Genomic DNA, 17,276 nt, shown 5'->3' with positions numbered 1-17,276 from the left:
TGTTGAGCATTGTGTGAAAATCTTTTTGGTTAGTGTATTCCAGTTATGGAACTAAATTGATCTTGCCCAAAGCTGGAAAAGAATGAAGCATATCATGAGTTTTAATTCTTTGGTAGGTTCAATCATCCATTCAGTTCATTATCAAGTTTTATCATTCTATAGTTTAATCAAGCTATGGAATACATCATCAAAGGCCGAACGTCATGCATTTCCTTGGTACAACATGGACATTTTTAGAAAGACAATTACAATTCAGGGGATCACTTGATATATGATGTAATGCAAAGGTTTCTGACTGCATTATTGTATAAATCTGAGAACATTATACCTAAGATGAGATCATAACTAGATATTCGCATCAGATAATGTGGAAATTGTATGTAATAGTACTTAAACAGTAAATTATTTTTCTTGGCGCCCAATATTTCAACACTAGCATTTATAAAGACACTTTTGATCATCTAAAATTTCCAAGTGCCCAAAAACTGGGGGGGAGGGAAATTACAGTATGTCCTGCTTGCTTCTGTCATATTAAAAAGGAGTAATATACATTAGTTTTATTATGCCATATAACTAGGCACCCTTCGATGAAGTTTTTGCAGCTTTAAGGCTGCTCTCCAAGCAGTAGCAGAGAAATGATAGTAAAAGTAATTTACTGAGTAGAGGTATCCATCTAATTGCTTGGGCAATCAAAAAATATGAGTAGAGTCAATAATAAAAAAAAGGGCATATTATCTGCTAGAGTTTTTAGTTAGTTTTTTTTTTTTATAGGAATACTGTTACTATTGGGATTTAAGTGTTTTGTATATATTAAGGTACTCTGGAATTAAAGTACCATCCCAGCTTCATGATAAAACGAACATGGGATAGTACAAAAAAGGGGTTGTATCCAGGGGCTGCTTTATTGTGTTTAAGAATAACTATGAGCAACACTTAATTATAGAGAAGCCATCGCTTATATACCATACTCCAGGTTGGCCATCACTAAGGTGGGTTGATTTTCATATCGAAGATAAGACTAGCAAAATAACTTATACAGTCATGTTCCATATATCTTACAAGCTATATCTAAGGATTAATGATAATATATAAGACAATTATATTGATAAATGTGGAAGAGAACCATTGGACCAGTTATCAACAACAACATTGGGATACGTCCCACTTTTGCTCTGTCAAGTTTCCTCAGAAGTTGCTGTCTGGCTGGACGCCCCAAGGTGAGTCCTTTTACTAGCTTTGATGCTTATATCGTTAAGATATTCATTAATAACACATTCTCCTGGGTCATTCATTAAGATTTCAAGATGAGAGTTGGACGGGAGGTCGTGTAATAATGGTGATAAGCGGAATCATCAGGTGCCAAAATTAGTAAGATTAATTAGTTCACGACCTTAAGGGATTATTATGTGTCCTTTAGGAGATAAAGTAAAGGTACAAATTATATATCAATCAATTATTTGATGAGAGAATGGCTAAGGATACTGGCATATTTTAGTACTGAAGCTGATAATCAGTGGTTCAGTGATTTTGGAATTGCTGATTGGTGGATTGGTTAATTGTTGCGTAATCTTTACTGTCTGGAAATAACTTGTGAAATTGTCAAACTCAATGAAGGATAACGTAGTAAGAGTCTAGTGTTAGACACACTAAAAATTTTTTGAACAGCTATCACTGTTTTCGTATATAACTTTAGATGAATAATTTAGCCAGACGCCTTCAGGAATCAACATAATCTCTGAATTCCACACTAAATTTCCATAAGTAATCTAGATTTACCTTAATCTTCCATGCTGTGGGTAAAATATATCATTGATATTTTATCTTTTGTTTCGCCCAAAATGGTGAAATTTTTTTACTGTTTATTTTTGTGATATTTTGTGCACAGTTTGGTAAACATTATTCCCATTATCTTACGTCAGAAGACTACGTCACTGATTTATGTCAACTCACATATAAAATGAAAGTAAATCATGGATATTTAGGGAAGTTAGATAATATTTTATTGGGTTTTGTTGATTTTCAGAAGTTATAATTACTTTTACATTAATTAATCTTTCATTTTCCCTGATATAATAAATGACACTGTGGAAGGAATTATGGTACTGTAATGTACTAGTTTAACCATACATGTCAAAGGATAAAAGAATCAAATATAAGTTATTATATAGAAATATTGATAAAATGGTATGGCAGTTATTTACATTTAATTTGAATAACTCCATAAAAATAATGAAATAATTGAAAGGAAAATGGATCCGTTTGTTTCAAATTGTCCACTGGCAGAACTGGCTATGTCCACTGGCAGAACCACATACAGGAGCGCCGTGTATAGGACGTTGTAATGGATGTATTAGTACTCCCCTTTTCCCAGCTAATTTGTACATTTTTTAGGTATTTTGAAACTTGCATGAAAATGCTGACCATGAACAATGATGACATTTACTTCATCTCCCATAACTTCTGTGTTCAGTAGCTACAGACATATATAGAATAACACAGTATTCCCAGTCTTTGTATATGTCATGCACTTCCCATGTGAACCAGAGAATACATCAGGCCAAACTTGAAATACAAGGGAAATTGAAAATGGAGTTACATTGAATATAATCACAGAGTTGGATATGTTCCTCTAGCATTGGTTGAGAGTTGCATTAACACCAGTTTATCTGTAAAGAAAATCAGATGAAAGGTAAAGAATTTATTTGATTTATAAAGGTCTTATTCCTTGGTTGCATGATTTCTGGTATGATGTCTACTTAGTCTTTGTAGATAGAAACACTGCAAAGGTTAAAACTATTTTGAAGGTAAGGGAAACTTTGGAGTTAGTATGCAACAAGTATAACCTGAATAGCTTTTAGAAAGACTGCATCTTTATAAACATTTCAGTATATTTGTTACATGGCTTGTCACTACAAATATTGAGAACATTAATAATTGTTGTTTTGGAGATTATAGTAATTTAGGATGTGCATTCATTGATATCTTTGATGCTTTACATTGTGTGTTGGGTAGAATATCAAATCTGGAGGCATGAAAGAATATACATCTTCAAGTAATATCTCTAGTGGCAACCTGTTTATGTTTTTCAGTTTCTCAGGCTGAATCCCTTTTGCAGACCTTACTGGTTTACAAATAAGGGTTGACTGATAGTCTGTAAAGGTATGATCTAAGGTTGCACAATTGTTGATACACTTTTTAACTTAGACCTGTCAGAATAAAGAACTCATGAGGGGAAAAATGTGATTCTCGATTTACCCAGAAGATTGAAGACTTGGAGACATTACTTATTTCAGGAGACTCCCATGCGTGCATGCATGCAACACAGCAAGGGGAAGAAGATCTGGGTTACATTAGGACAATATCCACAAGGGCAGTGATGCAACAGACCAAGGGGACGAAGAGCTTTTGAAAGGCAAAGAGAAGACTATTTGAGTGAACCTAACTGGTTGTAGGAGTACACTGTGTTATGAGAAGGTAAACGAAGCTCAAAAATATATGGGCAACGTCCCTGGCTGGATAACCAGACCTTGGATTTCGACTTCTTTACTCCCTCTCTCCACCCACCACCAACACGAAGTAACGCTTCACAGAACTGACTCCCAATATGAATATCCTCGATCTGGGTGTCTCGTCCATTTGCTCTCTTGTGGGTTAAGGGCATTTGACATTTCGTTCACCAACTTTCCCTTCCGGTCATGTTTCTCTCTCTTCCTTGTTCTGTTTCTGTTCTCATTCCTCCCTCCTCGTTTTGCATTGTCATCGTTTTGATATTCCCCCCCACATTGTCTTTTCGTCATGATGTGCATGTCAAAAAGTACGGTCAGGTAGACCCATGGTGTCAGAGGATGCGTGTGTGTAGTTTATCAAATCACCTTAGAGCAAAGTCGAATATCGGCAGTGGTCTGATTGTATTAGAAATGTGCCAAGACTGTAGTATACATACGGTTGTATGTATTCTCTCTCTCTCTCTCTCTCTCTCTCTCTCTCTCTCTCTCTCTCTCTCTCTCTCTCTCTCTCTCTCTCGCAAAAGAGCCTCACGGACTTGTGATCTGTGGCGCGTCAGGAAGCGGCCTTCGCTCTTGTAACATTTCCCCGACTTTCCTTTGCAACACGTCAGGTATGAATAATGATAACACCTTGTGGCGTCGGACAACGGAGGCGGGGGGCCCGTTATCGTGAACCTGTTGGCACGTACGGCGCTGTTGTCGAGGACGTGGCCGGCCTGTGGGTCGGGAGTGCATAAAAGTGGGAGGTGTTATGGAGGTGTGGTGGGGCGGGGCAGCCGCTATGTGAGGGGCGGGCCGTGCGTCCTCGCCTTTCCCAGGGTTGGCCGAGGGTTCTGGGCGAGACCTCGTACTGAGCATGTACCGCCAGCATTGTTGACTCAGATCAGGGATGCAGGAAACGACCATGATCATCGTCATCATCACCGTTGCACGAGAAATCGTTCTGGCGGCCTCTCGAAGGCGGGGGCCCCACGAGACGTGTTTACACTCTGATTTACGTGGAGGGAAGTAGTGAGAAATTCCTTGTGGTATACGTAAGTAATAGATCTATAACATCGTTGTTAGTCTATGATATAGCTGCTCACCTCGAGTTAGATGATAGATTATAATAGTGCTTTTATTAGTTAAGGATAAGAATTTTTAGGGTCATTAATGCTTGGTTGTTTGGCAATGAGATGATTATAGGTAATGTGTATTTACGTAGAATGAAGATATGGTGTGTGTGTGTTTATTGAATGTATGAGACAAGTACATGTCTTCAAGTAATTTATATATATATATATATATATATATATATATATATATATATATATATATATATATATATATATATATATATATATGTTAGTCTTTTTACTGGAAATAGATTGTAGGAAGTGGCTATCCTTCCTGAAAGACATTTAAGTAATGTAGCTTGAGCAGGTATTATACAATCAAATGAGATGGTTTTGATAAGAGGGTGTTTCAGTGATTACATATTCTTACTTCATAGGTAACGATACATAGCAAGTCTGTGGCTTGTGGGCAGTTTTTATATGCGCATTTTAAGATCTCACGAGACTTTGGAATCAGTAAATGTTTATGATCAGATCTCTCTCTCTCTCTCTCTCTCTCTCTCTCTCTCTCTCTCTCTCTCTCTCTCTCACTCTCTCTCTCTCTCTCTCTCTCTCTCTCTCTCTCTCTCTCTCTCTCTCTCTCTCTCTCTCTCTCTCTCTCTCTCTCTCTCTGTTGGGTAGGTGCTCAGTGTATAGTGTGTGTGTAGCGTCGAAGCACTTGTGTTTGAGGTAGGTGTGTTGTGTAGGTCAGGTGTGTGTGTGTGTGTGTGTGTGTGTGTGTGTGTGTGTGTGTGTGTCTGAGGAAGTTATGTATAGTGTGAGGAGGGAATGTTGTGGTGGTGGTGGTGGGGGGTTACCACACAGTATGTGACTGGAGGACGAGCCAGGCTGCCTGCCTGCAGAATCTTTGGCTAGCTCATCATATCAGCTGTCACACACACACACACACACACACACACACACACACACACCACTGCTCATCCAGGATCCAATAACCCTTTCCTCTCACTCATTCCCTCCCTCCCCCATTTATTCCTTCCACCTGTGTCCCTCATTCCTCCACACCTTGCCTATTTAATCCAGGTTTCGTTACACATACGTCCGCCATCTGCTGGGACGCCAGGTGTGTCCTGGGTTAGTTGGTGATAGAGGTGAGAATGTTTACATCATGTTGGAAAGGTTGTTTGCTAGTTTGGTGTTGCAATTGGCCTGATAGCGATGTGTTGTTGACCCCTGGTGGAGGGGGGGGGGGGTGGTTGTTCATCAGCCGGGTTGTGGTTGTGAGTGGGCATAATCCAGCGGTGGTGGTCGATGATTCGTGAGCCGGGTTGTGGTTGTGGATGGTTCTCATCCAGCGGTGGTGGTGGATGATGATGGTGGGTGGTTCGTTGGTTGGTTGGATCGTGTGGTGGTGGGGAAGGGGGTTTGGACGTTGGTGGAGGAGGAGGAGAGTGGGAGGGGGGGAGAGTCTTGTGGTTGCACCTCCACCACCACCAGACACTTATGAGATCTTCATCGCCAGCTTCGGCCTCACCAGTCGATCCTCCTCCTCCTCCTCCTCCTCATGCACACTCATGAAAATCACCTCATGACTTCAACATTTAATTCCTCATTTATCATGAACAACGTGAGTAATCTTAAATGACTCCCTCATTTATTATGAGCATCGTAGGTAATCTAAATGACTCCCTCATTTATTATGAGCATCGTAGGTAATCTTAATGACTCACAGTTTTCAAGATTTCTCGCCCCTTTCTACACTCCTGTGAGTCACAGTTGGTCTTATGTAAACTAGGGAGAAAGTTGTGTTCTGGAGGAAGGTGATATAGCTTTTTTTTTTTCTCTCGTTAGTAGAAGCCTCCCTGCCATAGGGTATAGCCTGGCCGAGCCATATGCCACCACAGCAGGGTAACATGGCCAAGCTGTGGTAGTTGGAAGGCATATCATACCACAGCAGGGTAACACGGCCAAGCTGTGGTGGTTGGAAGGCATATCCCACCACAGCAGGGTCACGTGGCCAAGCTGTGGTGGTTGGAGGGCATATCCCACCACAGCAGGGTCACGTGGCCAAGCTGTGGTGGTTGGAGGGCATATCCCACCACAGCAGGGTCACGTGGCCAAGCTGTGGTGGTTGGAGGGCATATCCCACCACAGCAGGGTCACGTGGCCAAGCTGTGGTGGTTGGAGGGCATATCCCACCACAGCAGGGTCACGTGGCCAAGCTGTGGTGGTTGGAGGGCATATCCCACCACAGCAGGGTCACGTGGCCAAGCTGTGGTGGTTGGAGGGCATATCCCACCACAGCAGGGTCACGTGGCCAAGCTGTGGTGGTGGTGGTTGTGGCCACACACCACTACGTTAGGGTAACTTGGCCAAGCTGTGGTGGCTTTTGGCCATCATTTGGCACCTCGTCATGGTAACTCGGGCCGTACCGTCGTGCTCCAGGGTCGTACCGTCGTGCTACAGGGTCGTACCGTCGTGCTACAGGGACGTACCGTCGTGCTACAGGGTCGTACCGTCGTGCTACAGGGCCGTGCCGTCGTGCTCCAGGGTCGTACCGTCGTGTTGGCTCAGCTGGTGGGTCTGACCTCTTCCAGGTGTAGCCTGGAAGAGGGCAGACTGGTGCTGGCTCTTCTATGACTGGACGAAGAACAAGAAGTCAAAGGTCTGTGCCCCCGTGTTTCCAGCCGTGGTGCTGGAAAAGGCCAGAGCGAGTGAGGAGGCCTGGCTCAGCTGATGTTCGTGGTCGCCTTGTATAGATCTGGCGTCCCACCGTGATCAAGCAGACTGTCCGGGGAGGCTCTGGACCTCATGTCGCTGGGAGGATATCTCAACGCTTCTTCCACCTTCCCTCTGACATCTGTATACTAGCAAATAGGGCCAGTGTCTGGAGAAATAGTCATCAAATGGATATAAATAGGTTAATAGTGATGACAGGTGTTTTTTCTGTGGGGTTGTATTGATGATTCGGTTCCTTGTGTTGTCGTATTTGTTGATGACGCAATGCCACGTGTTTGTTCTGTGTCGTGTGTTTGTTGTTGATGTGAGAACTTGCGTGTTGGTGTTTGCTGATGACGTAGAGGCTTTTGTCATACGTTTGTTCTATGTTTTTACGTTGTTTGTTGACGGTGCGAGATCGTGTGTTACGGTGTATGATGGTAACGTCTTGACCATTTGACGGTCGTACTGGCCATCGCAAAAGGTCGTGCTAATACATGACTGTCCTTTTTGGAGGTTCGAGATGCACTCCTCCGTAGCTTCTGGTGTTCGTAGGTTCTTACGAATATACATGGGTTCGAACTCCTTGATGGTTAAGTAGGGGGGCTAATTGGATTCATAAGGACCTGGGTAGTATTTGACGTCTCCGGATGTGTAGGCTATTTAGCATATGACCTTACGTAATACTTCGACTTCTCTCCGTATTTGAAATTGCAATGATATATTGACCCGTTCAACTGGTGACCTTTTACAACGAACTGGAAGTCGTTTAGCCCACTCGATCATGTGGTTTCAAAAGGGAGATATTTTTTTTTTTTCGGGTCAGTTTCGCCCATGTGGTGTGTGTGTGTGTGTGTGTGTGTGTGTGTGTGTGTGTGTGTGTGTGTGAGTGTAAGTGTTTGGAGGGACGTGGATGTTGATGTCGTGTTTCGATTGTGGTGTTCATATGGTCCAGCATCGGGGGAGGGAATCCATGATGTACAGTTATATGCCACGGTATCAGACTCACGCATGGATGGAAGCCATTTATGGACTTATCTGTCACTCCCTTGGCTTCGGTACGGCGCTTCTCATTGGGTCGTGCTGCGGTGGTCAAGAGGAGGAGGGCGTACGCTCGTGCTCAATGCAGGTGCTGTTGTTGTATGACGGTTGTGGCTGATGCTTGCGTGTTGTAGTGCCGTTGTCGCTGGTGTGTGGTTGTTGTCGTGGCGTTGTGGCTGATGTATGGTGGTTGTATGGCATTTGGTGTTGCTCATGTATGCTGGCTGTGATGTAGGTGATGTATGGCCCCCACGCTGCTTGTATATTAATGATCTCCTACTGTTGTAGCCTTCATGATCTCCTAATGTTGTAGCCTTCACGATCTCCTACTGTTGTAGCCTTCACGATCTCCTACTGTTGTAGCCTTTACGATCTCCTACTGTTGTAGCCTTCAGTAGGTTTCATTGTATTTCAGTTGTGTAGTTAAGAAAGTGTTCTCTTCTGGGACGTGTTGTGGCGAAAGTAGTGTTCGATCTTGCTGCCGGGGTGGGAGGAAGGGAATTGGGAGAGTCCAGAGTGGCTGTGGCCATCCAACCCCCCATTGTCTAGCCAAGGAGCACTCATTATGTGGCCACAGTGCCCCTCCCCGGGTTTTGGCTAGAGGGCTGTGTATCTCTCCTCGTTCTCAAGGTATTTGTTGGGCGCTTGGGGCTTGGACGCCTCTTCCCTAAGGAGATATTTAGGGGTTCCTGTGGTTTGAGGCGAAGGACCTATGAGAGGCCGTGAGGCGGACGGGGGAAAAATCGGGTTCTGGACCCTGAGTTTTGCTCTGTGTTTGTCTTGTGAGTTTTGCTCTGTGTTTGTCTTGTGTGTTTTGCTCTGTGTTTGTCTTGTGAGTTTTGCTCTATGTTTGTCTTGTGTGTATTGCTCTATGTTCGTCTTGTGTAGTTAACCTGAGGTGAAAGGCTGTTAGTAGCTGTGTGGTTGACACGTAGTTGTTAGCAATTGTGGTGATTGGGGTTAATGGGACGACTGGGTGAGGGGGTATGGGTCGTGCATGGAATAACAGGACGACGTGGTGATGGGTCGTCCTTATACTTTAGTAAGGGGTCGTACAGAACTGGAGATGGGAGAGGCGAGCTGTTAGAAGTAATCAGGAGATGGGGGAGAGATGGGTGGTGAGAGTAGCGGGAAGTCTTGTGTGGAAGACACCCTCCCTTATTGTTTTTGTTTTCTTTCTCCCATGTCTCGAAATCAGCCTTCAGTCCTCTGTTGACCCCCATATGAACAAGGCCTCAAACACCCCCATTCCCACCAGTCTGTCACTCCGGCCTCGCGAGAACCATCGAGACGATTGTCTGGTCTCGTGTATAGAACCGTCTATAGTCTATACCCTCTCATAGAAGGGTTCATATAGAAGACCTCAGCTATAGCAAGAATCGTCCCTTATTTATGTTTTGGTTTATATCGTGTTGTCTAATGGTGGTGGTGTGAAGACGTAACCCTCGCTTGGATGGTTTGGTTTTGTCTCGACAAGTTTGGGGTGCTGGGTTCGACTCCCCTTCCCTCTCTCCCTTTCCGTATCGAAGAGCATTCGATCTGGGCCTAGTGGCGTGTCGAATGTCATTTGTTTCGGTCTCGACGTTAGCAGCAGCAGCAGCCAGGGGGCCACTGTCTATTGTTGAGTTTTGTTATGGTTGGCAACCCCCTCCCGTTTTCCATCCCCCACACTGAAATATATTATTATTATTATTATTTTTATTATTCATATCAACGCGCTGCGACGCTTGAGCAAGACCGAATGACGCACAATGCGTGCGACGTCACCACCCTTTTGCAAACACTGTGTAACTCCCTGAGCACGACGGTACGACCCCCTGAGCACGACGGTACGACCCTTCAGCACGACGGTACGATCCTTGAGCACGACGGTACGATCCTTGAGCACACGACGGTACGACCCTTGAGCACGACGGTACGACCCTTGAGCGCATGACGGTACGACCCTTGAGCATGACGGTACGACCCTTGAACACGACGGTACGACCCTTGGGGAGATGGTTATAAACAGCCTGGTCAAACAATTAAGGTAAGGTAAGGTGCCAGACCCAGCTGTGGGGGTAGAACACCTCCCAAACCATCGTAAGGTATACGTAAGGTAAGGTAAGGTGCTAGACCCAACTGTGGGGGGAAAGAAGACCTCCCAAACCATCGTAACGTAAGGTAAGGTGCCAGACCCAGCTGTAGGGGGAAAGAAGACCTCCCAAACCATCGTAAGGTGTACGTAAGGTAAGGTAAGGTGCCAGACCCAGCTGTAGGGGGTAGAAGACCTGCCAAACCATAGCACAGGTAAACGTAAAACAGGTACTATCCCCTGCAGGAGGCGGCTCGCCTGTTGGCACTGTGCCCGTGTGTGTCAGAGCTGGGACCAGCACCCGTGTGTGTCAGAGCTGGGACCAGCACCCGTGTGTGTCAGAGCTGGGACCAGCACCCGTGTGTGTCAGAGCTGGGACCAGCGCCCTTGTGTGTGTGTGTGTGTGTGTGTGTGTGTGTGTGTGTGTGTGTGTGTGTGTGTGTGCAAGTCTCCACTCTCCTGTGAACTCTGCCTCACATATGTTGTCCCGACCACACCCCGTCGCGTGTCACACCCTTACCACACAGTACGTAAGCCACACCTCCGTCTATACCACACCGTGGGGAGGACAAACACCACACTCCCTCTCCCTCCCTCTCTCTCCCCACACACACCTGTTGGTTCCTGGCGCTGCTGACTTTGGCGCGCGTCAGCAACAGAGGAGGTGTGTGTGTGTGGCGGGTAGGTTAGGTAGGTTGGCCCTCTGACGACGCATACCTAATGCTGACCCAGTATCGTAGTCTCGCATCTCTCATGACGTCGGAAACATCCTACAGCCACTTGCGTCGTGCATGATAACGATGACGGCTTTGCGACGTTGCGTCACGGTGGCTTGCGACGCGTCGCGTCCTGCGTCATGATGATGGCACGGGATGAAGCGTTGGGGGAGGGGGGGGGTGAGGGGTTCCATGAATGCAGGCGAGGATAGCTGCTTCGCTGGCCTTAATATCTCCCCACAGCTGACCTACTCTCTGATGGTGTATAGACTCACCCACCTGTGGTTCCTCGTCTCCCCCCTAGAGCTCCGTAGCTTGGCCACACGCCCTCCCCACAATGTACAGTCAGGTGTACCCCTTTCCTTACCCCCCCCTCCCCCTACAGCCTTGTTAAGAGAGGTCACTTAAGGTGAAGGGGGTGTTCTTCCTACCCCTTTGTTGATGACATCACTGGACATGTCCACCCCACCTACACAAGGCACCCCTCCATACCACACCGTCTGTCTTGTTACCCCCTCCACAACCTGTGTATCTGTACCTCCGTCTGTTCCACCATTGTTGCTGTACTCCACATTGTACTTCACGTCATCTAGGTGGATAACTCCACCTGGGGGTAAGTATGTGTGGCTTCGTTTGATCCAAATCATGTGGACGGCACCTGACACCCAAGACCTGGTCATTAAACAGGTCGTCAGGTCACTTATGCTTCTGATATCAGGTTTATGGTAATGTGTAGCGTTTGTATGTATATATGTACGTGCATCTATGTCTTTGTGCATGTATGTATACTTGTGTGTATAATTACGTATGTATGATACGAGGAGAAGGAGAGAGGTCTTCAATCATGGATGTGTATGTTTATGTGTACGATTTTCTATGAATGTTTAGTCATATATGGAGAGCTGGTGGCTGAGAGCATCCTTCTGAATACGTGATGCAAAGAGCGAAACAACCAGAGAACGTGGAATGAAGCAAGACACTTGTACAAGATGAATTGAACAGACTATGAGTCGGGGATGAATGGAATACACTTAGTTATGAAGCAGTGAATGTAGGGGAACATACGGCAGTTTGGAAAGGTGTCTTACTAGGAAGGTAACTTAAAGAGATGGGAGACCTCACGAGTGTCGAACGTCCTCCCTGTACTTTACAAATAGGTATACACACACACACACACACACACACACACACACACACACACACACACACCGAGGCGAGCGATCGCTCTGCAGTACCACGAGGCTTGCGACCTACACACAGAGCGTGTGTGTGTGTTTGTGTGTGTGTGTGTGTGTGGGTGGGTGTGTGAACGTCTTGCCTCTCAGTATATGTTCGGCAGCGCGGACGACACCTTGTGTGTGTGTGTGTGTGTGTGCTCTCCCTCCCTCTCTCTCTCTCTCTCTCTCTGGATCACTCTCCACCACCTGCAACACCTCATGTGCAACTTGGAAACACCCCACTAGACCGTGGGGGTGTTAGCGGGGTTTAGTGTTTCCGCCGGGGTGATGAATGTGACGGTGTGTGGTGAAGGTGACGGTGTGTGGCGAAGGTGATGAAAGTGACGGTGTGTGACGAAGGATAAGAAATACACACAGAGGTTTCCTGAGTGCCTTTGCTGTGTTGTCGCACCCACCATAGCAGGTGAGACGGTAAGTAAAATGATTTATGTGTCTAGTTTCCTCCCCCCCCCCATGCGTGGAGACGAAGGCGCAGGGGGGGGGGGGGTGTTTGGTGGGGATGAGGAGGGAATATAGTGGCCATGAGTGATGACGTTATCCTCATTATCATGAGGGAGGAAGTGAGGTTAAAGTGGGTAAGGTGAGTGTAAAGTGGCAGGGGAAGGTAGGGGTAACCTTGGAGAACGGCACGTTAGGATATGATCCTGTGAGAGGGCATGGATAAGGCTCTCACATGACCCTGTGAAAGGTCAGGGATAGGGCCCTCATATGACCCTGTGAGAGGGCATGCATAAGGCTCTCATATGGCCCTGTGAGAGGGCAGGGACAGGGCTCTCGTATGACCTTGTGAGAGGGCAGGGATAAGGCCCTCATATGACCCTGTGACGGGTCAGGGATAGGGCTCTCGTATGACCCTGTGAGAGAGAGATAGATAGATAGATAGAGAGAGAGAGAGAGAGAGAGAGAGAGAGAGAGAGAGAGAGAGAGAGAGAGAGAGAGAGAGAGAGAGAGGTCGGGGATACACCTGTCTGATTTCCATCATGGTGTCGCCAGCTGTTCTATGGGTAGGGTGACGTGAGAGGGAGGGAGAGAGGAGGGCATGTAGGGTGAACACTAGGTCAGGTAGTGGGGTGCGGGGGGTTGAGGTGGTGGAGGGGGGGGGGCGATGTTGTCACGCACGGAGCTGCGGCGGCGTTGTGGGGTCGTCCGGCTGTGGGTCGTGTGGTCGTGCGAGGCGCTTGTGACTGGCGCGACGTGCCTGAGGCTCCTGAGGGAGGAGGTGGGAGCCAGCCGGCCGCCTCGCCTCGCCCCACCCCGCACCTGCTCGTCTCGGGTGTTGCCGTGGGTTCCTCGTGTGTCTCCCGCAGGAGGAGGAGGAGGAAGACGAGTCCGCCCGCGTACACACCCTACCCCCAGGTGCAGCACAAGGTCCCCCTTCTCCTTCCTCCTCCTCCTACAGCAGATGACGGGATACCAATATTACTCACCTTCAGCAGGAGGACCTACTGACGCGTCCGACATGATACCGGGGGACCTGTCCTCCCTCCTTCACTCTCTCCCTCCCTCCTACCTTCCTTCCTTCCTTCCTTCCTTTCTTCCTTCCTTCCTTCCCTCCTTCCTTCCCTCCTTCCTTCCTTCCTTCCTGAGCGGCTGCCGCTTCGAACAACGTCACTGGCAGTCGAGATAGCGATCGCATCTCGACTTACTGAAACAGTGGAAGCCGGGCGGGATTTCTGAGCGCGTCACAACCCGGGAGGAGTAAGTAAGTTAAGTAAGTAAGTAAGTAAGTAAGTAGGTAAGTAAGTGCCTTTGGTCATTTACTGGTCGTGGAGGAAGAAGAAGATGGAGACGTTGCGGTTGTCGAGTCCTGAGGTACTTTTAGAAAGTGTTAAGTAATGCCCTCACTGACTGACGTGGTGGTCGTTTAGTCGGTCGAGGCTTGGTGTGTGTGTGTGTGTGTGTGTGTGTGTGTGTGTGTGTGTGTGTGTGCACTTTCCTGGCTTCTCCGCATACCTGGAGGGGTCGTGTTTGCCCTGTACAGTGAGGGGATCTTAGTTCTCCCCGAGTAGAGTGGTGAGGTTGGTCGTGTGTGGCTGTCGGTGGTGGAGGGAAGGCTGCTGCTGTGGTGGGTGGTGGTGGCGGCTCTCTGGTGCTAGGGGAGGTATATTTATGTCTAGGTGTGAGGCCCGGAGCTCAGATCATGGGAGGTGAACCAGGCGGAGACATTGTGAGGGGACGTGGCGTTAACGGCGGTGGTGGCCGCCGTACCTGCTACTGAAACCACCCCACTTGCGACCCTGAATAACATCCTTAAACATCCTCTGGATCCGTAGCTAACATCCACCTCACACGTCAACACGTTCCTCCTCCATTACCACCCTCAGCACACTCACTTAAGGGCCTATATCAACAGGAGAATATGGGATGCCGCCGGATCCTTAAAGGAACCTTGGGACCAAAAAAAATGTCATAAACTGTTGGGGGATTCCAAGGCGGACGCGAACATGGCCCAGAATAATTTTGAACACCCGTAGCTCTACCGTGGGGTTCACAGGCGGAGGGGTTAGTTGGCGACTGGTTAATGTTAACATGTTAACAGTCACGGGGGGAGGGGAGGGCCGGCCTAGTACTGGGATGTTTATCTTAGGGTCGTGTTGTCATCGCGATGGCTGCCGGGTGTTTCGCCCATATCAGCCGTGGGAGATAATGTCTTCGTTATCGCTGATGAAGTGTTTAGAACACCGTGTTCAGGGTTTGATCGTCGTGTTCAAGGGTCGTACCGTCGTGCTCAAGGGTCGTACCGTCGTGCTCAAGGGTCGCACCGTCGTGTTCAAGGGTCGCACAGTCGTGTTCAAGGATCGTATCGTCGTGTTCAGGGATCGTACCGTCGTGCTCAAGGATCGTATCGTCTAGTTCAAGGGTCGTACCGTCGGGCTCAAGGTGTCGTATCGTCGTGCTCAAGGGTCGTACCGTCGTGCGCAAGAGTTTAGGGGACATTTAAAGACCTTGGGAGTCCGTTTTTTACGCGTTGTCGTACATGGCGCCCTGGACGTCATCTCTGTGGCGTTTAGAGCGTGTTGCTGGGGCGCCCAGCGTGTTGCTGTGGCACCCAGCGTGTTGCTGTGGCGCCCAGCGTGTTGCTGTGGTGCCCAGCGTGGCATTGGACACTTGCTGTGGGTGCGTGGGGCGTGTTTGCCGTGTGGGGTGAGGCAGTGTCCGGGGTGTGGGGTGCAAGTGTTCTGCAAGACCCTCCCCACCCCACCCCACCCCACTCTGGCGTCCCATTGTCTGTTTTCTCCCCACACTTCCGTTTATTGTTATCTCTGGTGTTATGGCTGGTGCGGGGGACGGCGACGGGGCAAAGTGAATAAATAGATAAATATATATAGGGGAGAAAGAATACTTCCCACGTATTCCCTGCATGTCGTAGAAGGCGACTAAAAGGGAAGGGAGCGGGGGGCTGGAAATCCTCCCCTCTCATTTTTTTTTTAAATTTTCCAAAAGAAGGAACAGAGAAGGGGGCCATATGAGGATATTCCCTCAAAGGCCCAGTCCTCTGTTCTTAACGCTACCTCGCTAATGCGGGAAATGGCGAATAGTATGAAAAAAAAAATATATATATATATATATATATATATATATATATATATATATATATATATATATATATATATATATATATATATATATATATGCATAAAACTACTGACTGTTTACGTCTTGTGTCTCATTCTTGTATTTATCCTGATGATGTGATCATTGCACGAAAGTGCACTTGGGAACTTATCGTGTTGTATTTTTCCTTTGGTTTTATGCATATACCATAAACATAGAAAGAGACCATGGATGGTTCTGAAGTTAGAGTTTTAAGTGATGTTAAACTTAAAAAAGATATCGTACGTGATGTTAAACAAAGAACATTAGTGATGTTGAACATAGAATGTTGAATATAGAACATGTGATGTTGAACATAGAATATGTGGTGTTGAACATAGAACATGTGATGTTGAACATAGAACATGTGATGTTGAACATCGAACATGTGATGTTGAATATAGAACCTGTGATGTTGAATATAGAACATGTGATGTTGAATATAGAACATGTGATGTTGAATATAGACCAGGGACTTAAGTGATGTTAAAAATAGCGATGTTGTGTGATGTTTAGGACAACACAAGTGTTGCCAGGAGCCTCTCTCTTGCTGTTGAGACAAACGAGTGTTGTGGTAATGGCTTCCGGGGTCTAATATTTTTTTCTAAGCGGGGTGGCATCTATCCCCTCCCCCGACACACACACACAAACACACACACACACACACACACACACACACACACACACGTCAGGTATGTAGACAGGGCTCAGAATCCCTTGTCCTTGGATCCTGTGTTGATTATTTAGTCCGCTATGGCCAGAGGGTTGTGTGTGTGTGTGTGTGTGTGTGTGTGTGTGTGTGTGTGTGTGTGTGTGTGTGTGTGTGTGGTAAACTCCCCATTACGTATCAGGGCAGATTGGATTCCGGTGCATCTGTGACGGGGTGGAATTAATACCCCCAGACTAGGACAGATTTTTAATTTGGCCAGATCTAGAGTATTACTAGGGTAGGGCAAGGGGGGGGATGGGTAAGGTATGGGTAGGGTAACATCACGTGGTCGTGTAGGGTGTGGTAGGGTTGGGTAGGGGGGAGGGGGGTTCCCTTTCCTGTCGGATCTGGTCTCCCTCCCTCCCTCCCTCCCTCCCTCCCTCCCTTCCTCCCTCCCTCCCTCCCTCAGCTGTGACTCACGACTCACAACCCTCCCCCCGTCCCTCACGTCTCCCATCTCATTGTTCCTCCTTCCTCCCTCTTTCCTCCCTCACAGATTCTTATCCTCCCTCATACTCCTCCTCCCTCCCTCCACCCCACATACAGCATACCCCACAGACAGCATACCCTTAAGGTATATGAGTATATTTTGGAACCCTAAACACATATATCCTATGACTGTCTT

The 17,276-nt window shown here is 47.1% G+C and overlaps 1 protein-coding gene across 3 annotated transcripts in view; it reads left to right on the top strand.

Annotated features, from left to right (window-relative positions):
* Positions 1–1,062: 1,062 nt before the first annotated feature.
* Positions 1,063–17,276, top strand: part of LOC139747926 (AKT-interacting protein-like) — a 92,537-nt gene continuing 76,323 nt past the window's right edge. Inside the window, exon 1 of one of the 3 annotated variants that reach the window (XM_071660412.1) lies at positions 1,063–1,217. The gene's annotated coding sequence lies outside the window, so the exon portion shown is untranslated. Of the gene's footprint in view, positions 1,218–3,458; positions 3,475–12,438; positions 12,760–17,276 lie in introns of those variants that run through there. The other 2 variants (XM_071660414.1, XM_071660413.1) reach the window with 2 other exon arrangements.

The sequence above is a fragment of the Panulirus ornatus genome, chromosome 71 (genome assembly GCF_036320965.1).
Source record: "Panulirus ornatus isolate Po-2019 chromosome 71, ASM3632096v1, whole genome shotgun sequence".
Classification (NCBI taxonomy): domain Eukaryota; kingdom Metazoa; phylum Arthropoda; class Malacostraca; order Decapoda; family Palinuridae; genus Panulirus; species Panulirus ornatus.
The sequence above is the reverse complement of the archived record's forward strand: the minus strand, read 5'-3'. Positions and strand labels throughout refer to the sequence as shown.